Source organism: Primulina tabacum, chromosome 10 (genome assembly GCF_025594145.1).
Source record: "Primulina tabacum isolate GXHZ01 chromosome 10, ASM2559414v2, whole genome shotgun sequence".
In the NCBI taxonomy this organism is placed as follows: Eukaryota; Viridiplantae; Streptophyta; class Magnoliopsida; order Lamiales; family Gesneriaceae; genus Primulina; species Primulina tabacum.
The window spans coordinates 28,106,849-28,126,149 of NC_134559.1; the positions used below are offsets into that span (position 1 = coordinate 28,106,849).

General features: G+C 43.4%; 16 non-coding genes and 5 pseudogenes across 16 annotated transcripts; all 21 read left to right on the top strand.

The window, feature by feature from the left end:
* Nucleotides 1-218: 218 nt before the first annotated feature.
* LOC142508718 (5S ribosomal RNA) lies at nucleotides 219-337 on the top strand. The gene has a single exon (XR_012806922.1). It is a non-coding gene; the product is annotated as a 5S ribosomal RNA (ribosomal RNA).
* Nucleotides 338-1,018: 681 nt separating this feature from the next.
* On the top strand, nucleotides 1,019-1,136 carry LOC142507028 (5S ribosomal RNA). The gene has a single exon (XR_012805295.1). It is a non-coding gene; the product is annotated as a 5S ribosomal RNA (ribosomal RNA).
* A 684-nt stretch (nucleotides 1,137-1,820) lies between these two features.
* Nucleotides 1,821-1,939, top strand: LOC142517118 (5S ribosomal RNA). Its single transcript, XR_012812878.1, has one exon. It is a non-coding gene; the product is annotated as a 5S ribosomal RNA (ribosomal RNA).
* A 670-nt stretch (nucleotides 1,940-2,609) lies between these two features.
* Nucleotides 2,610-2,728, top strand: LOC142517278 (5S ribosomal RNA). The gene has a single exon (XR_012813031.1). It is a non-coding gene; the product is annotated as a 5S ribosomal RNA (ribosomal RNA).
* A 582-nt stretch (nucleotides 2,729-3,310) lies between these two features.
* LOC142506666 (5S ribosomal RNA) lies at nucleotides 3,311-3,429 on the top strand. Its single transcript, XR_012804950.1, has one exon. It is a non-coding gene; the product is annotated as a 5S ribosomal RNA (ribosomal RNA).
* Nucleotides 3,430-4,112: 683 nt separating this feature from the next.
* Nucleotides 4,113-4,230, top strand: LOC142511035 (5S ribosomal RNA; annotated as a pseudogene).
* Nucleotides 4,231-4,913: 683 nt separating this feature from the next.
* LOC142512035 (5S ribosomal RNA) lies at nucleotides 4,914-5,027 on the top strand (annotated as a pseudogene).
* A 681-nt stretch (nucleotides 5,028-5,708) lies between these two features.
* Nucleotides 5,709-5,822, top strand: LOC142511052 (5S ribosomal RNA; annotated as a pseudogene).
* A 683-nt stretch (nucleotides 5,823-6,505) lies between these two features.
* On the top strand, nucleotides 6,506-6,623 carry LOC142513621 (5S ribosomal RNA). Its single transcript, XR_012809558.1, has one exon. It is a non-coding gene; the product is annotated as a 5S ribosomal RNA (ribosomal RNA).
* A 622-nt stretch (nucleotides 6,624-7,245) lies between these two features.
* Nucleotides 7,246-7,364, top strand: LOC142515892 (5S ribosomal RNA). The gene has a single exon (XR_012811712.1). It is a non-coding gene; the product is annotated as a 5S ribosomal RNA (ribosomal RNA).
* Nucleotides 7,365-8,046: 682 nt separating this feature from the next.
* LOC142516884 (5S ribosomal RNA) lies at nucleotides 8,047-8,165 on the top strand. Its single transcript, XR_012812654.1, has one exon. It is a non-coding gene; the product is annotated as a 5S ribosomal RNA (ribosomal RNA).
* A 630-nt stretch (nucleotides 8,166-8,795) lies between these two features.
* On the top strand, nucleotides 8,796-8,914 carry LOC142515073 (5S ribosomal RNA). The gene has a single exon (XR_012810936.1). It is a non-coding gene; the product is annotated as a 5S ribosomal RNA (ribosomal RNA).
* A 656-nt stretch (nucleotides 8,915-9,570) lies between these two features.
* Nucleotides 9,571-9,689, top strand: LOC142516664 (5S ribosomal RNA). The gene has a single exon (XR_012812447.1). It is a non-coding gene; the product is annotated as a 5S ribosomal RNA (ribosomal RNA).
* Nucleotides 9,690-10,371: 682 nt separating this feature from the next.
* LOC142512463 (5S ribosomal RNA) lies at nucleotides 10,372-10,490 on the top strand (annotated as a pseudogene).
* A 1,454-nt stretch (nucleotides 10,491-11,944) lies between these two features.
* On the top strand, nucleotides 11,945-12,063 carry LOC142509036 (5S ribosomal RNA). The gene has a single exon (XR_012807227.1). It is a non-coding gene; the product is annotated as a 5S ribosomal RNA (ribosomal RNA).
* A 683-nt stretch (nucleotides 12,064-12,746) lies between these two features.
* On the top strand, nucleotides 12,747-12,865 carry LOC142506965 (5S ribosomal RNA). Its single transcript, XR_012805234.1, has one exon. It is a non-coding gene; the product is annotated as a 5S ribosomal RNA (ribosomal RNA).
* Nucleotides 12,866-13,547: 682 nt separating this feature from the next.
* Nucleotides 13,548-13,666, top strand: LOC142514567 (5S ribosomal RNA). Its single transcript, XR_012810455.1, has one exon. It is a non-coding gene; the product is annotated as a 5S ribosomal RNA (ribosomal RNA).
* A 682-nt stretch (nucleotides 13,667-14,348) lies between these two features.
* LOC142506552 (5S ribosomal RNA) lies at nucleotides 14,349-14,467 on the top strand. Its single transcript, XR_012804841.1, has one exon. It is a non-coding gene; the product is annotated as a 5S ribosomal RNA (ribosomal RNA).
* Nucleotides 14,468-15,150: 683 nt separating this feature from the next.
* LOC142513578 (5S ribosomal RNA) lies at nucleotides 15,151-15,269 on the top strand. The gene has a single exon (XR_012809517.1). It is a non-coding gene; the product is annotated as a 5S ribosomal RNA (ribosomal RNA).
* Nucleotides 15,270-15,932: 663 nt separating this feature from the next.
* LOC142510813 (5S ribosomal RNA) lies at nucleotides 15,933-16,051 on the top strand (annotated as a pseudogene).
* A 683-nt stretch (nucleotides 16,052-16,734) lies between these two features.
* LOC142509218 (5S ribosomal RNA) lies at nucleotides 16,735-16,853 on the top strand. The gene has a single exon (XR_012807403.1). It is a non-coding gene; the product is annotated as a 5S ribosomal RNA (ribosomal RNA).
* Nucleotides 16,854-19,301: the final 2,448 nt, after the last annotated feature.

Below are 19,301 nucleotides of genomic sequence, written 5' to 3' on the forward strand. Positions count from 1 at the left end.
TCATTAAAAACAATTATTTCGACTGTTTTAGCCATAATTTACCTAAACTGTCGCGACACGAGGACTTCCCAGGGAGGTCACCCATCATAGCTCTACCATCGCGCTAGAACGCTTAACTTCATGGTTCTTATTGAGAGAGAGCAGTGCCGCATGTTGTCCATCGCCGCCCGCTCCACACGTACTCGAGGGATATAAGAATAAAAATCCCACTCAATGTCGGGTGCAATCATACCAGCACTAATGCACCGGATCCCAACAGAACTCCGAAGTCAACCGTGCTTGGGCTAGAGCAGTACTAGGATGGGTGACCCCCTGAGAAGTCCTCATGTTGCACCTTTTTTCGTGTTAATCTATTTTTGATTACTTGTTGACAGACGATTTTCGGCTCAAATCATCTGAATCTCGATCGAGACTAGATAAGTATTGTGAAATCAACGTAGCTCGGGCACTGCCGGATTTGGACAAAATTGTAGCCTAAATTGATTGTAAACGGACAAAAAAATAAGACTCATTACTCCGCAATGAGCTGACAAGATTTTAGCCGAATTCCTTATCTAAGACCCTCTAATTTGCAATTTTCCGCTTCTGTTAAGTTTCTGTTTACTCTAGAAATCCGCTTAGGAAGTTCGAAATTCGATTATTGTTCCATTTTATCGTATCTCAGGCATAATAATAGCTTTACATTCGCTATTTTCTTCTTCTTATTTTTTTTCTATTTTCTGGGAACATTTAGCGATTTTTATTGTAGTGAGCCGGTTCTGTGCAGAAGGGTATGACGCAGATTACTCCGGAGACGGTTAACTCATTAAAACAATTATTTCGACTGTTTTAGCCATAATTTACGTAAACGATCGCGACACGAGGACTTCCCAGGGAGGTCACTCATCCTAGCTCTGCCATCGCGCTAGAACGCAATCTTCATGGTTCTGATTAGGCGAGAGCAGTGCCGCGTGTTGTCCATCGTCGCCCGCTCCACACGTACTCGAGGGATATAAGAATAAACATTCTACTCAATGTCAAGTGCGATCATACCAGCACTAATGCACTGGATCCTATCAGAGCTCCGAAGTTAAGCGTGCTTGGGCGAGTGCAGTACTAGGATGGGTGACCCCTGGGAAGTCCTCGTGTTGCACCTCTTTTCGTGTTTTTCTGTTTTTGATTACTTGTTGACAGACGATTTTCGGCTCAAATCATCTGAATCTCGATCGGGACCAGATAAGACATGTGAAATCAACGTAGCTCGGGCACAGCCGGATTCGGACAAAATTTTAGCCTAATTTGATTGTAAACGGGCAAACGAACGAGATTCATTACTCCGCAATGAGCTGGCGAGATTTTAGCCGAATTCCTACTCTAAGACCCTCTAATTTGCGATTTTCCGCTTCTGTTAAGCTTCCGTTTCCTCGAGAAATCCGCTTAGGAACTTCCAAATTCGATTCCTGTTCCATTTTATCGTATCTCAGGCATAATAATAGCTTTACATTCGATATTTTTTTCTTCTTATTTTTTTTTCTATTTTCTGGGAACATTTAGCGATTTTTGTTGCCGTGAGCCGGTTCTGTGCGGAAGGTTATGACGCAGATTACTCCGGAGAGGGTTAACTCATTAAAAAAAATTATTTCGACTGTTTTAGCCATAATTTACGTAAACGGTCGCGACACGAGAACTTCCAAGGGAGGTCACCCATCCTAGCTCAGCCATCGCGCCAGAACGCTTAACTTCATGGTTCTGATTGTGCGAGAGCAGTACCGCGTGTTGTCCATCGTCGGCCGCTCCACACGTACTCGAGAGATATAAGAATAAACATCCCACTCAATGTCGGGTGCGATCATACCAGAACTAATGCACCGGATCCCATCAGAAATCCGAAGTTAAGCGTGCTTGGGCAAGAGCAGTGCTAGGATGGGTGACCCCTTGGGAAGTTCTCGTGTTGCACCCCTTTTCGTGTTTTTCTATTTTTGATTACTTGTTGACAGCCGATTTTCGGCTAAAATAATCTGAATCTCGATCGGGACCGGATAAAACTTGTGAAATCAACGTAGCTCGGGCACTGCCGGATTTGGACAAAATTGTAGCCTAATTTGATTGTAAACGGGCAACGAACGAGGCTCAATGCGGATCGAGATTTTAGCCGAATTCCTTCTCTAAAGCCCTCTAATTTACGATTTTCCGCTTCAGTTAAGCTTCTGTTTCATCGAGAAATCAGCTTAAGAAGTTCGAAATTCGATTACTATTCCATTTTCTCGTATCTCATGCATAATAATAGCTTTACATTCGCTATTTTCTTCTTCCTATTTTTTTTCTATTTTCTGGGAACATTTAGCGATTTTTGTTGCTGTGAGCTGGTTTTGTGCGGAAGGGTATGTCGCAGATTACTCCGGAGACGGTTAACTCATTAAAAACAATTATTTCAATTGTTTTAGCCATAATTTACGTATACGGTTGTCACACGAGGACTTCCCAGGAAGGTCACCCATCCTATCTTTTCCATCGCGCAAGAACGCTTAACTTCATGGTTCTGATTGGGGGAGAGTAGTGCCGCGTGTTGTCCATCGTTGCCCGCTCCACACCTACTCGAAAGATATAAGATTAAAAATCAACTCAATGTCGGGTGCAATCATACTAGCACTAATGCACCGGATCCCTTCAGAATTTCGAAGTTAAGCGTGCTTGGGCGAGAGCAGTACTAGGATGGGTGACCCTCGGGGAAGTCCTCGTGTTGCACCCCTTTTCGTGTTTTTCTATTTTTGATTATTTGTTGACAGACGATTTTCGGCTCAAATCATCTAAATCTCTATCGGGAGCAGATAAGACATGTGAAATCAACGTAGCTCGGGCACTGCCGGATTTGGACAAAATTGTAGGCTAATTTGACTGTTAAACTTCCGTTTCCTCGAGAAATCCGCTTAGGAAGTCCGAAATTCGATTCTTGTTCCATCTTATGGTATCCCAGGCATAATAATAGCTTTACATTCGGTATTTTCTTCTTCTTATTTTTTTTTATTTTTTGGGAACATTTAGCGATTTTTGTTATCGTGAGCCGGTTCTGTGCGGAAAAGGGTATGACGCAGATTACTCCGGAGACGGTTAACTCATTAAAAACAATTATTTCGACTGTTTCATCCATAATTTACGTAAACGGTCGCGACACGAGGTCTTCCCAGGGAGGTCACCCATCCTAACTCTGCCATCGCGCCAGAACGCTTAACTTCATGGTTCTGATTGGGCGAGAGCAGTGCCACGTGTTGTCCATCGTCGGCCGCTCCACACGTACTCGAGAGATATAAGAATAAACATCCCACTCAATGTCGGGTGCGATCATACAAGCACTAATGCACCGGATCCCATCAGTACTCCGAAGTTAAGCGTGCTTGGGCAAGAGCAGTACTAGGATGTGTGACCTCCTGGGAAGTCCTCGTGTTGCACCCCTTTTCGTGTTTTTTTATTTTTGATTACTTGTTGACAGCCGATTATCGGCTCAAATCATCTGAATCTCGATCGGGACCAAATAAGACATGTGAAATCAACGTAGCTCGGGCACTGCCGGATTTGGACAAAATTGTAGGCTAATTTGATTGTAAACGGGCAAACGAACGAGAATCATTACTTCGCAATGAGCTGGCGAGATTTTAGTTGAATTCCATCTCTAAGACCCTCTAATTTGCGATTTTCCGCTTCTGTTAAGCTTCCGTTTCCTCGAGAAATCCGCTTAGGAAGTTCGAAATTCGTTTCTTTTTCCATTTTATCTTATCTCAGGCATAATAATAGCTTTACATTCGCTATTTTCTTCTTCTTATTTTTTTTCTATTTTCTGGAAACATTTTGCGATTTTTGTTGCCGTGAGCCGGTTCTGTGTGGAAGGGTATGACGCAGATTACTCCGGAGACGGTTAACTCATTAAAAACAATTATTTCGACTGTTTTAGCCATAATTTACGTAAACGGTCACGACACAATGACTTCCCAGGAAGGTCACCCATCCTAGCTCTGCCATCGCGCCCGAACGCTTAATTTCATGGTTCTGATTGGGCGAGAGCCATGCCGCGTGTTGTCCATCGTTGCTCGCTCCACATGTGCTCGAGAGATATAAGAATAAACATCCAACTCAATGTCGGGTGCGATCATACAAGCACTAATGCATAGGATCCCATCAGAACTCTGAAGTTAAGCGTGCTTGGGCAAGAGAAGTACTAGGATGGGTGACCCATGGGAAGTCCTCGTGTTGCATACCTTTTCGTGTTTTTCTATTCTTGATTACTTGTTGACAGCCGATTTTCGGCTCAAATCATCTGAATCTCGATCGGGACCAAATAAGACATGTGAAATCAACGTAGCTCAGGCACTGCCGGATTTGGACAAAAATGTAGCCTAATTTGATTGTAAACGGGCAAACTAACGAGACTCATTACTCCACAATGAGCTGGCGAGATTTTAGCCGAATTCCTTCTCTAAGGCCCTCTAATTTGCGATTTTCCGCTTCTGCTAAGCTTCCGTTTCATCGAGAAATCCACTTAGGAAGTTCGAAATTCGATTCCTATTCCATTTTATCGTATCTCAAGCATAATAATAGCTTTATATTCGCTATTTTCTTCTTCTTATTTTTTTTTTATTCTCTAGGAACATTTAGCGATTTTTGTAGCCGTGAGCCAATTCTGTGTGGAAGGGTATGACGCAGATTACTCCGGAGATGGTTAACTCATTAAAAACAATTATTTCGACTATTTTAGCCATAATTTACGTAAACGGTCGCGACACGAGGACTTCCCAGGCAGGTCACCCATCATAGCTCTGCCATCGCGCCAGAACGCTTAACTTCATGGTTCTGATTGGGCTAGAGCAGTGCCGCTTGTTGTCCATCATCGCCTGCTCAACACGTACTCGAGAGATATAAGAATAAACATCCCACTCAATGTCTGGTGCGACCAACACTAATGCACCGGATCCCATAGGAACTCCGAAGTTAAGCGTGCTTGGGCAAGAGCAGTACTAGGATGGGTGACCCCCTGGGAAGTCCTCATATTGCACCCCTTTTCATGTTTTTCTATTTTTGATTACTTGTTGATAGCCGACTTTCGGCTCAAATCATCTGAATCTCGATCGGGACCAAATAAGACATGTGAAATCAACGTAGCTCGGGCACTGCCGGATTTGGACAAATTGTAGGCTAATTTGATTGTAAACGGGCAAACGAACGAGACTCATTACTCCGCAATGAGCTGGCGAGATTTTAGCCGAATTCCTTCTCTAAAACCCTCTCATTTGCGATTTTCCGCTTCTGTTAAGCTTCCGTTTCCTCGAGAAATCCGCTTAGGAAGTTTGAAATTCGATTCTTGTTCCATTTTATCGTATCTCAGGCATAATAATAGCTTTACATTCGCTATTTTCTTCTTCTTATTTTTTTTTATTTTCTGGGAACATTTAGCGATTTTTGTTGCCGTGAGCCGGTTCTGTGTGGAAGGGTATGACGCAGATTACTCCGAAGACGGTTAACTCATTAAAAACAATTATTTCGACTGTTTTAGCCATAATTTACGTAAACGGTCGCGACACGAGGACTTCCCAGGAAGGTCACCCATCCTAGCTCTGTCATCGCGCCAGAACGCTTAACTTCATGGTTCTGATTGGGCGAGAGCAGTGCTGCGTGTTGTCCATCGTCGCCTGCTCAACACGTACTCGAGAGATATAAGAATAAACATCCTACTCAATCTCTGGTGCGACCAGCACTAATGCACCGGATCCCATAGGAATTCCGAAGTTAAGCGTGCTTGGGCAAGAGCAGTACTAGGATGGGTGACCCCCTGGGAAGTCCTCGTGTTGCACCCCTTTTCATTTTTTTCTATTTTTGATTACTTGTTGACAGCCGATTTTCGGCTCAAATCATCTGAATCTCGATCGGGACCAAATAAGACATGTGAAATCAACGTGGCTCGGGCACTGCCGGATTTGGACAAAATTGTAGGCTAATTTGATTGTAAACGGGCAAACGAACGAAACTCATTATTCGCAATAAGCTGGCGAGATTTTAGCCGAATTCCTACTCTAAGACCCTTTAATTTGCGATTTTCCGCTTCTGTTAAGCTTCCGTTTCCTCGAGAAATCCGCTTAGGAAGTTCGAAATTCGATTCCTGTTCCATTTTATTGTATGTCAGGCATAATAATAGCTTTACATTCGCTATTTTCTTCTTCTTATTTTTTTTTCTATTTTCTGGGAACATTTAGCGATTTTTGTTGCCGTGAGCCGGTTCTGTGCGAAAGGGTATGACGCAGATTACTCCGGAGACGGTTAACTCATTAAAAACAATTATTTCGACTGTTTTAGCTATAATTTACATAAAGGGTCGCGACACGAGGACTTCCTAGGGAGGTCACACACCCTAGCTCTTTTATCGCGTCAGAACGCTTAACTTCATCGTTCTGATTGGGCGAGAGCAGTGCCGCTTGTTGTCCATCGTCGCTCGCTCCACACGTACTCGAGAGATATAAGAATAAAAATCTCACTCAATGTTGGGTGCGATTATACCAGCACTAATGCACCGGATCCCATCAGAACTCCGAAGTTAAGCGTGCTTGGGCGAGACAGTACTAGGATGGGTGACCCCTTGGGAAGTCCTCGTGTTGCACTCTTTTTTGTATTTTTCTATTTTTGATTACTTGTTGGTAGACGATTTTCGGCTCAAATCATCTGAATCTTGATCGGGACCAGATAAGACATGTGAAATCAACGTAGCTCGGGCACTGCCGGATTTGGACAAAATTGTAGGCTAATTTGATTGTAAACGGGCAAACGAACAAGACTCATTACTACGCAATGAGCTGACAAGATTTTAGCCGAATTTCTTCTCTAAGACCCTCTAATTTGCGATTACCGCTTCTGTTAAGCTTTCGTTTCCTCGAGAAATCCGCTTAGGAAGTTCGAAATTCGATTCCGGTTCCATTTTATCATATCCCAGGCATAATAGTAGCTTTGTTGTCGTGAGCCGGTTCTGTGTGGAAGGGTATGATGCAGATTACTCCGGAGACGGTTAACTCATTAAAAAAAATTATTTTCGGTTGTTTTATCCATAATTTAAGTAAACGGTCGCGACACGAGGACTTCCCAGGGAGGTCACCCATCGTAGCTCTGCCATCGCGCCAGAACGCTTAACTTCATGGTTTTGATTGGGCGAGAGCAGTGCCGCGTGTTGTCCATCGCCGCCCGCTCCACACGTACTCGAGGGATATAAGAATAAACATCCCACTCAATGTCGGGTGCGATAATACCAGCACTAATGCACCGGATCCCATCAGAACTCCGAAGTTATGTGTGCTTGGGCGAGAGCAGTACTAGGATGAGTGACCCCCTGGGAAGTCCTCGTGTTGCACCCCTTTTCGTGTTTCTCTATTTTAATTACTTGTTGACAGACGATTTTCGGCTCAAATCATCCGAATCTCGATCGGGACCAGATAAAACATGTGAAATCAACGTAGCTCGGGCACTCCCGGATTTGGACAAAATTGTAGCCTAATTTGATTGTAAACGGGCAAACCAACGAGACTCATTAATCCACAATGAGCTGGCGAGATTTTAGCCGAATTCCTTCTCTAAGACCCTCTAATTTGCGATTTTCCGATTCTGTTAAGCTTCCGTTTCCTCGAGAAAATCCGCTTAGGAAGTCCAAAATTCGATTCCGGTTCCATTTTATCGTATACCAGGCATAATAATAGCTTTACATTCGCTATTTTCTAATTCATTTTTTTTTCTATTTTTCGGGAACATTTAACGATTTTTGTTGTCGTGAACCGGTTCTGGGCAGAAGGGTATGACGCAGATTACTCCGGAGAAGGTTAACTCATTAAAAACAAATTTTTCGACTGTTTTAGCCATAATTTACGTAAACGGTCGCGACACGAGGACTTCCCAGGGAGGTTACCCATTCTAGCTCTGCCATCGCGCCAGAACGCTTAACTTCATGGTTCTAATTGGGCGAGTGCAGTGCCGCGTGTTGTCCATCGCCGCCCGCTCCACACATACTCGAGAGATATAAGAATAAACATCCCACTCAATGTCGGTTGCGAACATACCAGCACTAATGCACCAGATCCCATCAGGACTCCGAAGTTAAGCATGCTTGGGCGAGAGCAGTACTAGGATGGGTGACCCCCTGGGAATTCCTCGTGTTGCACCCCTTTTCATGTTTTTCTATTTTTGATTACTTGTTGACAGACGATTTTCGGCTCAAATCATCTGAATCTCGATCGGGACCAGATAAGACATGTGAAATCAACGTAGCTCGGGCACTGCCTGATTTGGACAAAATTGTAGCCTAATTTGATTGTAAACGGGCAAAACAACGAGACTCATTGCTCCGCGATTTTCCGCTTCTGTTAAGCTTTCTTTTTTTCAAAAAATCCGCTTAGGAACTCCGAAATTCAATTCCGGTTCTATTTTATTGTATCCTAGGCAAAATAATAGCTTTACATTCGCTATTTTATTATTCTTATTTTTTTTCTATTTTTTGGGAGCATTTAGCGATTTTTGTTGTCGTGAGCCTGTTCTGCGCCAAAGGGTATGACGCCAATTACTCCTGAGATGGTTAACTCATTTAAAACAATTATTTCGGCTGTTTTAGCCATAATTTACGTAAACCGTCTCGACACGAGGACTTCCCAGGGAAGTCACCCATCCTATCTCTGCCATCGCGCCAGAACGATTAACTTCATGGTTCTGATTGGGATAGAGCAGTGCCGCGTGTTGTCCATCGCCGCCTGCTCCTCACGTACACAAGGGATATAAGAATAAACATCCCACTCAAGGTCGGGTGCGATCATACCAACACTAATGCACCGGATCCCATCAGAACTCCGAAGTTAAGTGTGCTTGGGCGAGAGCAGTACCAGGATGGATGACCCCCTGGGAAGTCCTCGTGTTGCACCTCTTTTCGTGTTTTTCTGTTTTTGATTATACTTGTTGCCATACGATTTTCGGCTCAAATCATCTGAATCTCGATCGTGACCAGAGAAGACATTTGAAATAAACGTAGCTCGGGCACTGCCGGAATTGGACAAAATTGTAACCTAATTTGATTGTAAACGGGCAAACGAACGAGACTCATTACTCTGCAATGAGCTGGCGAGATTGAACCGAATTCCTTCTCTAAGACCCTCTAATTTGCGATTTTCCGCTTCAGTAAAGCTTCCGTTTCCTCGAGAAATCCGCTTAGAAAGTTCGAAATTCGATTCCGATTCTATTTTATCGTATCCCAGGCATAATAATAGCTTTACATTCGCTATTTTCTTCTTCTTATTTTTTTCTATTTTCTGGGAACATTTAGCAATTTTTGTTGTCGTGAGCCGGTTCTGTGTGGAAGGGTATGACGCAGATTACTCCGGAGACGGTTAACTCATTAAAAAAATTTATTTTCGACTGTTTTATCCATAATTTACGTAAACGGTCGCGACACGAGCACTTCCCAGGGAGGTCACCCATCAACTTCATGGTTTTGATTGGGCGAGAGCAGTGCCGCGTGTTGTTCATCGCCGCCCGCTCCACACGTACTCGAGGGATATAAGAATAAACATCCCTCTCAATGTCGGGTGCGATCATACCAGCATTAATGCACCAGATCCCATCAGAACTCCGAAGTTATGCGTGCTTGGGCGAGAGCAGTACTAGGATGAGTGACCCCATGGGAAGTCCTCGTGTTGCACCCCTTTTCGTATTTTTCTATTTTTGATTACTTGTTGACAGACGATTTTCGGCTCAAATCATCTGAATCTCGATCGGGACCAGATAAGACATGTGAAATCAACGTAGCTCGGGCACTGCCGGATTTGGACAAAATTTTAGCCTAATTTGATTGTAAACGGGCAACACAACGAGACTCATTGCTCCGCAATGAGCTGGCGAAATTTTAGACGAATTCCTTCTCTAAGATTCTGTTATTTGCAGTTTTCCGCTTCTGTTAAGCTTTCTTTTTATCGAGAAATCCGCTTAGGAAGTTCGAAATTCGATTCCGGTTCCATTTTATCGTATACGAGGCATAATTATAGCTTTACATTCGCTATTTTCTTCTTCTTAATTTTTTCTATTTTTTTGGAACATTTATCGATTTTTGTTGTGGTACGCCGGTTCTGTGCGGAAGGGTATGAAGCAGATTACTCCGGAGACGGTTAACTCATTAAAAACAATAATTTAGACTGTTTTATCCATAATTTACGTAAACGGTCGCGACACGAGATCTTCCTATGGAGGTCACCCATCCTAGCTCTGCCATCGCGCTGGAACGCTTAACTTCATGGTTCTGATCGGGCGAGAGCAGTGCCGCGTGTTGTCCATCGCCGCCCGCTCCACACTTACTCGAAGGATATAAGAATAAACATCCTACTCAATGTCGGGTGCGATCATACCATCACTAATGCTCCGCATCCCCTCAAAACTTCGAAGTTAAGCGTGCTTGGGCGAGAGCAGTACTAGGATGGGTGACCCCCTAGTAAGTCCTTGTGTTTCACTCTTTTTCGTGTTTTTCTATTTTTGATTACTTGTTGTCAGACGATTTTCGGCTCAAATCATCTGAATCTCGATCGTGACCAGATAAGACATGTGAAATCAACGTAGCTCGGGCACCGCCGGATTTGGAAAATATTGTAGGCTAATTTGATTGTAAACGGGCAAACGAACGAGACTTATTACTCCGCAACGAGGTGGCGAGATTTTAGCCGAATTTCTTCTCTAAGACCCTCTAATTTGCGATTTTCCGCTTCTGTTAAGCTTCCGTTTCCTCGAGAAATCCGCTTAGGAAGTCCGAAATTCGATTCCGGTTCTATTTTATCGTATCCCAAGCATAATAATATCATTACATTCGCTATTTTCTTATTCTTATTTTTTTTCTATTTTCTGGGAACATTTAGCGATTTTTGTTGTGATGAGTCGGTTATGTGCGGAAGGGTATGACGCAGATTACTCCAGAGACGGTTAACTAAATAAAAACAATTATTTCTATTGTTTTAGCCATAATTTACCAGATTACTCCAGAGACGGTTAACGTAAAAGGTCGCGACAAGAGGACTTCCCAGGGAGGTCGCTCATCCTAGCTCTGCAATCCCGCCAGAACGCTTAACTTCATTGTTCTGTTGGGCGAGAGCAGTGCCGCGTGTTGTCCATCGCCGCCCGCTCCACTCGTACTCGAGGGATATGAGAATAAACATCCTACTCAATGTCGGTGCGATCATACCAGCACTAATGCACCGGATCACATCAGAACACCCCCTGGGAAGTCCTCGTGTTGCACCCTTTTTCGTGTTTTTCTATTTTTGATAACCTGTTGACAGACGATTTTCGGCTCAAATCATCTGAATCTCGTTCGGGACCAGATAAGACATGTGAAATCAACGTAGCTCGGGCACTGCCGGATTTGGACAAAATTGTAGCCTAATTTGATTGTAAACGGGCAAACGAATGAGACTCATTGCGGACTGGCGAGATTTTAGCCGAATTTCTTCTTTAAGACCCTCTAATTTGCGATTTTCCGCTTCTGTTAAGCTTCCGTTTCCTCGAGAAATCAGCTTAGGAAGTTCGAAATTCGATTCCGGTTCCATTTTATCGTATCTCAGGCATAATAATAGCTTTACATTCGCTATTTTCTTATTCTTATTTTTTTTATATTTTCTCGAAACATTTATCGATTCTTGTTATCGTAAGCCGGTTCTGTGTGGAAGGGTATGACGCAGATTACTTCGGAGACGGTTAACTCATTAAAAATAATTATTTCGACTGTTTTAGCCATAATTTACGTAAACGGTCGCGACACGAGGACTTCCCAGGGAGGTCACCCATCCTACCTCTGCCATCGCGCCAGAACGCTTAACTTCATGGTTCTGATTGGGCGAGAGCAGTGCCGCTTGTTGTCTATCGCCGCCCGCTACACACGTACTCGAGGGATATAAGAATAAACAACCCACTCAATGTCTGGTGCGATCATACCAGCACTAATGCACCGGATCCCATTAGAACTTCGAAGTTAAGCGTGCTTGGGCGAGACCAGTACTAGGATGGGCGACACTCTGGGAAGTCATCGTGTTGCACCCCTTTTCGTGTTTTACTATTTTTGATTACTTGTTGACAGACGATTTTCGGCTCAAATCAGCTGAATCTCGATCGGAACCAGATAAGACATGTGAAATTAACGTAGCTCGGGCACTGCCGGATTTGGACAGAATTGTAGGCTAATTTGATTGTAAACGGGCAAACGAACGAGACTCATTACTCCGCAATGAGCTGGAGAGATTTTAGCCGAATTCCTTCTCTAAGACCCTCTAATTTGCGATTTTCCGCTTCTGTTAAACTTTCGTTTCCTCGAGAAATCCGCTTAGAAAGTCCGAAATTCGATTCCGGTTCCATTTTATCGTATCTCAGCCATAATAATAGCTTCACCTTCGCTATTTTCTTACTCTTATTTTTTTTCTATTTTCTGGGAACATTTAGTGATTTTTGTTGTCGTGAGCCGGTTGTGTGCGGAAGGGTATGACGCAGATTACTCCGGAGACGGTTAACTCATTAAAAACAATTATTTCTACTTTTTTAGCCATAATTTACGTAAACGGTCGCGACACGAGGACTTCCCAGGGAGGTCACCCATCCTAGCTCTGCCATCGCGCCAGAACGCTTAACTTCATGGTTCTGATTGGGCGAGTGCAGTGCCGCGTGTTGTCCATCGCCGCCCTCTCCACATATACTCGAGTGATATAAGAATAAACATCCCACTCAATGTCGGTTGCGATCATACCAGCACTAATGCATCGGATCCCATCAGAACTCCGAAGTTAAGCGTGCTTGGATGAGAGTAGTACTAGGATGGGTAACCCCCTCGAAAGTCCTCGTGTTGCACCCCTTTTCGTGTTTTTCTATTTTTGATTACTTGTTGACAAACGATTTTCGGATCTAATCATCTGAATCTCGATCGGGACCAGATAAGACATGTGAAATTAACGTAGCTCGGGCACTGCCGGATTTGGACAAAATTGTAGCCTAATTTGATTGTAAACGGGCAAACCAACGAGACTCATTAATCCACAATGAGCTGGCGAGATTTTAGCCGAATTCCTTCTCTAAGACCCTCTAATTTGCGATTTTCCGATTCTGTTAAGCTTCCGTTTCCTCGAGAAAATCCGCTTAGGAAGTCCAAAATTCGATTCCGGTTCCATTTTATCGTCTCCCAGGCATAATAATAGCTTTATATTCGCTATTTTCTTATTATTATTTTTTTTCTCTTTTTTGGGAACATTTAGCGATTTTTGTTGTCGTGAGCCGGTTCTGTGCGGAAGGGTATGACACTTATTACTCCGTAGATGGTTAACTCATTAAAAACAATTATTTCTACTGTTTTAGCCATAATTTACGTAAACAGTCGCGACACGAGGACTTCCCAGGGAGGTCACCCATCCTAGCTCTGCATCGCGCCAGAACGCTTAACTTCATGGTTCTGTTGGGTGAGAGCAGTGCCGCGTGTTGTCCATCGCCGCTCGCTCCACAGGTACTCGAGGGATATAAGAATAAACATCCCACTCAATGTCGGGTGCGATCATACCAGTACTAATGCACCGGATCCCATCAGAACTTCGAAGTTAAGCGTGCTTGGGCGATAGCAGTACTAGGATGGGTGACCCCCTTGGAAGTCATCGTGTTGCACCCCTTTTCGTGTTTTTCTATTTTTGATTACTTGTTGACAGACGATTTTCGGCTAAAATCATCTGAATCACGATCGGGACCAGATAAGACATGTGAAATCAACGTAGCTCGGGCACTGCCGGATTTGGACAAAATTGTAGCCTAATTTGATTGTAAACGGGCAAACGAACGAGACTCATTACTCCGCAATGAGCTGGCGAGATTTTAGCCGAATTTTTTCTTTAAGACCCTCTAATTTGCGATTTTTCGCTTCTGTTAAACTTTCGTTTCCTGGAGAAATCCGCTTAGAAAGTCCGAAATTCGATTCTGGTTCCATTTTATCGTATCCCAAGCATAATAATAGCTTTACATTCCTTATTTTCTTATTCTTATTTTTTTTTCTATTTTCTGGGAACATTTAGCGATTTTTGTTGTCGTGAGCCGGTTCTGTGCGGAAGGGTATGATGCAGATACTCCGGAGACGGTTAACTCATTAAAAATAATTATTTCTACTGTTTTAGCCATAATTTACGTAAACGGTCGCGACACAAGGACTTCTCAGGAAGGTCACCCATCCTAGCTCTGCAATCGTACCAGAACGCTTAACTTCATGGTTCTGTTGGGCGAGAGCAGTGCTGCATGCTGTCCATCGCCGCCCGCTCCACTCGTACTCGAGCGATATAAGAATAAACATCCCACTCAATGTCGGGTGCGATCATACCAGCACTAATTCACTGGATCCCATCAGAACTCAAAAGTTAAGCGTGCTTGGGCGAGAACAATACTAGGATGGGTGACCCCCTGGAAAGTCCTCGTGTTGCACCCCTTCTCGTGTTTTTCTATTTTTGATTACTTGTTGACAGACGATTTTCGGCTCAAATCATCTGAATCACGATCGGGACCAGATAAGATATGTGAAATCAATGTAGCTCGGGCTCTGCCAGATTTGGACAAAATTGTAGCCTAATTAGATTGTAAACGGGCAAACGAACGAGACTCATTTCTCCGCAATGAGTTGGCAAGATTTTAGCCGAATTCCTTCTCTAAGACCCTCTAATATGCGATTTTCCGCTTCTGTTAAGCTTATGTTTCCTCGAGTAATCCGCTTAGGAAGTCCGAAATTCGATTCCGGTTCCATTTTATCTTATCCCAGGCATAATAATAACTTTAAATTCGCTATTTTTTTTTCCTATTTCTTTTTTCTATTTTCTTGTAACATTAGCGATTTTTGTTGTCGTGAGCCTGTTCTGTGCGGAAGGGTATGACGCAGATTACTCCTGAGACGGTTAACTCGTTAAAAACAATTATTTCGATTGTTTTATCTATAATTTACGTAAAGGGTCGCGACACGAGGACTTCTCAGGGAGGTCACCCATCCTCGCTCTGCTATCGCGCCAGAACTCTTAACTTCATGGTTCTGATTGGGCGAGAGCAGTGCCGCGTGTTGTCCATCGCCGCCCGCTCCACACGTTCTCGAGTGATATAAGAATAAACATCCCACTAAATGTCGGGTGCGATCATACCAGCACTAATGCACCGGATCCCATCAAAACTCCGAAGTTAAGCGTGCTTGGGCGAGACCAGTACTAGGATGGGCGACCCCCTGGGAAGTCCTCGTGTTGCACCCCTTTTCTTGTTTTTCTATTTTTGATTACCTGTTGACAGACGATTTTCGGCTCAAACAATTTGAATCTCGATCGGGACGAGATAAGACATGTGAAATCAACATAGCTCGGGCACTGCCGGATTTGGACAAAATTGTAGCCTAATTTGATTGTAAACGGGCAAACGAACGAGACTGCTGGCGAGATTTTAGCCTAATTCCTTCTTTAAGACCTTCTAATTGGCTATTTTCCGCTTCTGTTAAGCTTCAGTTTCCTCGATAAATCCGCTTAGGAAGTTCGAAATTCGATTCCGATTCCATTTTATCGTATACCAGGCATAAAAATAGCTTTACATTCGCTATTTTATTCTTCTTCTTCTTTTTTTTTTGGAAACATTTAGCGATTTTTATTGTCGTGAGCAGGTTCTGTGCGGAAGGGTATGACGTAGATTACTCCGGAGATGGTTAACTAATTAAAAACAATTATTTCGACTGTTTTAGCCATAATTTACGTAAACAGTCGCGACACGAGGACTTCCCAGGGAGGTCAACAATCCTAGCTCTGCCATCGCACCAGAATGCTTAACTTCATGGTTCTGATTAGGCGAGAGCAGTGCCGCGTGTTGTCCATAGCATCCCGCTCCACAAATACTCGAGGGATATAAGAATTAACATCCCACTCAATGTCGGATCCGATCATACCACCACTAATGCACCGGATCCCATCAGAACTCTAAAGTTAAGCTTGCTTGGGTGAGACCAGTACTTGGATGGGTGACCGCCTGGGAAGTCCTTGTGTTGCATCCCTTTTCGAGTTTTTTTATTTTTGATTACTTGTTGACAGACGATTTTTGGCTCAAATCATCTGAATCATGATCAGGACCAGATAAGACATGTGAAATCAACGTAGCTCGGGCACTACCGGCTTTAGACAAAATTGCAGCCTAATTAGATTGTAAACGGGCAAACGAACGAGACTCATTCTCCGTAATGAGCTGGCGAGATTTTAGCGGAATTCCTTCTCTAAGACCCTCTAATTTACGATTTTTCGCTTCTGTTAAGCTTCTGTTTTCTCGAGAAATCCGCTTAGGAAGTCCTAAATTCGATTCCGGTTCCATTTTATAGTATCACAGGCATAATAATAGCTTCACATTCGCTATTTTCTTCTTCTTATTTTTTTTTCTATTTTCTGGGAACATTTAGCGATTTTTGTGGTCGTGAGCCAGTTCTGTGAAAAAGGGTATGACGCAGATTACTCCGGAGACGGTTAACTAATTAAAAACAATTATTTCGACTGTTTTAGCTATAATTTATGTAAACGGTCGCGACACGAGGAATTCCCAGGGAGGTCACTCATCCTAGCTCTGCCATCTCGCCAGAACGCTTAACTTCATGGTTCTGATTGGGCGAGAGCAGTGCCGCATGTTTTCCATTGCCGCTCGCGCCACACGTACTCGAGGGATATAGGAATAAACATCCCACTCAATGTCGGTTGCGATCAAACCAGTACTAATGCACTGGATCAAATCAGAACTCCGAAGTTAAGCGTGCTTGGGCGAGAGCAGTACTAGGATCGGTGACCACCTGGGAAGTCCTCGTGTTGCACCCCTTTTCGTGTTTTTCTATTTTTGATTACTTGTTGACAGACGATTTTCGGCTCAAATCATCTGAATCACGATCGGGACCAGATAAGACATGTGAAATCAACGTAGCTCGGGCTCTGCCAGATTTGGACAAAATTGTAGCCTAATTAGATTGTAAACGGGCAAACGAACGAGACTCATTACTCCTCAATGAGTTGGCAAGATTTTAGCCGAATTCCTTCTCTAAGACCCTCTAATATGCGATTTTCCGCTTCTGTTAAGCTTCCGTTTCCTCGAGTAATCCGCTTAGGAAGTCCGAAATTTGATTCTGGTTCCATTTTATCTTATCCCAGCCATAATAATAACTTTAAATTCGCTATTTTTTTTCCTAATTTTTTTTTCTATTTTCTGGAAACATTTAGCGATTTTTGTTGTCGTGAGCCGGTTCAATGCGGAAGGGTATGACGCAGATTACTTCGGAGACGGTTAACTCATTAAAAACAATTATTTCGATTGTTTTATCCATAATTTACGTAAATGGTCGCGACACGAGGACTTCCCTGGGAGGTCACCCATCCTAGCTCTGCCATCGCGCCAGAACACTTAACTTCATGGTTCTGATTGGGCGAGAGCAGTGCTATAATGATCATGGGCCATTAGGCTGAACCAACAAAGGCCTTGGCCCATACCCATGCACCACTACTGGTCATGGGTCGTTAGGATGGTCCAGCATGGGCCGATGCCTTTGTTGGTTCAGCCTAATGGCCCATGATCGTTACAAAAAAAGCGCTTTTTTTTTAACGATCATGGGCCATTAGGCTGAACCAACAAAGGCCTCGGCCCATACCCACGCACCACTACAGGTCATGGGTCGTTAAGATGGTCCAGCATGGGCCTCGGCCCATGCCAATGCACCGTCACTCATAGAATATCTCATCCCTGGTAAGTGGTTTCTTTCGCCTTCCCCAACACTTGAACCCAGGACCTCCAGGCTTATGTACCTAGATTCCTAAGTGTTGGTACCAGTTGAGAATTTACTCTTTTTATATTATTTTATCCCTTATGAACCACGACTCAACCCCCGTGAACCATTTTTCAATTTTCCCAAGTTTTAAAAACCCTAATGACCCAAAATCTTCGACCCCGAGCCATCTCTTGATTTTCACGAGTTACCCCCGAACCATGTTGATCCAAAACTTGACCAACATCCTAAAGTACGCTACTGGACCCAAAGATCCCATGGAAAACAGCCCAAACCAAAAAACAAGCTCCATACTCCTCTACCATAAGATGGCCGAGAAATCCTTGTTGGACAAGGACTCTTGATCAAGCTTCCCTGCATCTACCAACGAACCCAGCCACTGAACCAACCTGTTGTGCACCCGCTAAGGACCCTAAGGACTCGACCTGACCCAGCCCAAGCCCCCTGGACCATGCCCACCAGCCTGAAACAAGCCCAGAACCCTGCACGCAATTCCCCTTTATTCTTCGGTGGGAGTCATAGCTTGCTAGGACTCCTTCCCAGCCCTTGAGCGCGAGTCCTAGCATGGCTAGGACTCTCTCCCTAACTCACCCACGACCTTGGCTAACCCCTGGAACCAGCCAAGCAAGCCCTAGCCCCTGCAACAATAAAATCGAACCCCTTTGCTCCATGACAGCAAGTTGCTGCACAGCTTGTGTTCTATTGCGTGTGTGGTGTTAAGGTGATTATCTAGGACTCTAAATCTCGTGTAAAATCATGCCTAAACATAAGCTATATCATGGCAGCCCATATATACATGTAAACGACAAAAGTTTGAATCAAAATCATGCTTGGAATTTCAAGGATTGCATAAAAACGAAAATAATTCAAAGTGTCACTTGTTTCCCAAAATTTTCATGCATAAAAATATAATATGATGTGATGATAGTTTGAAAGGAAGAATAGGTGTGCCTATGCATAATTTACGCACGAAAAACCGTTGACGATGACGAAGAACGGAGCAAGAACCTTGGCTAAGACTATCCCTTGGCAATGCTCGAAAGTTTGCCTCAATTTTTAAGCATGTGTGTGCCGTGTAATCTAGGTATTTTCAGAAGAGTGGCCGTGTGCTTTTGAAAGAATCGTAGGGTTATGGGAAAGGTTTACATATTATATACTTAATTAAACACTAACAAGGCTTTAGGCCTATTAAGCCCCTAATTAAGCCAATTAGTCTTTAATTAGAATTAATTAAAATATTATTAATGTTTTGGTAAAAATAGTTTGGGAATTAAATAGCCGGATTGCCAAAAAGTTCGTATTTTTTTATTGAAAAACCCACACCGATAAAATTTACGTCCCGACGTATAAAATAAACATGCAAGTATCGAAATTTAAGGGACCAAAATGCAATATTTCGAAAGATTTAAGACCTAAGGGCAATTTACGAACGTTTAAGGGCTGAATCAGAATTTTCGAAATAATATAAGGATTTATTTGTTGTCCATCACCG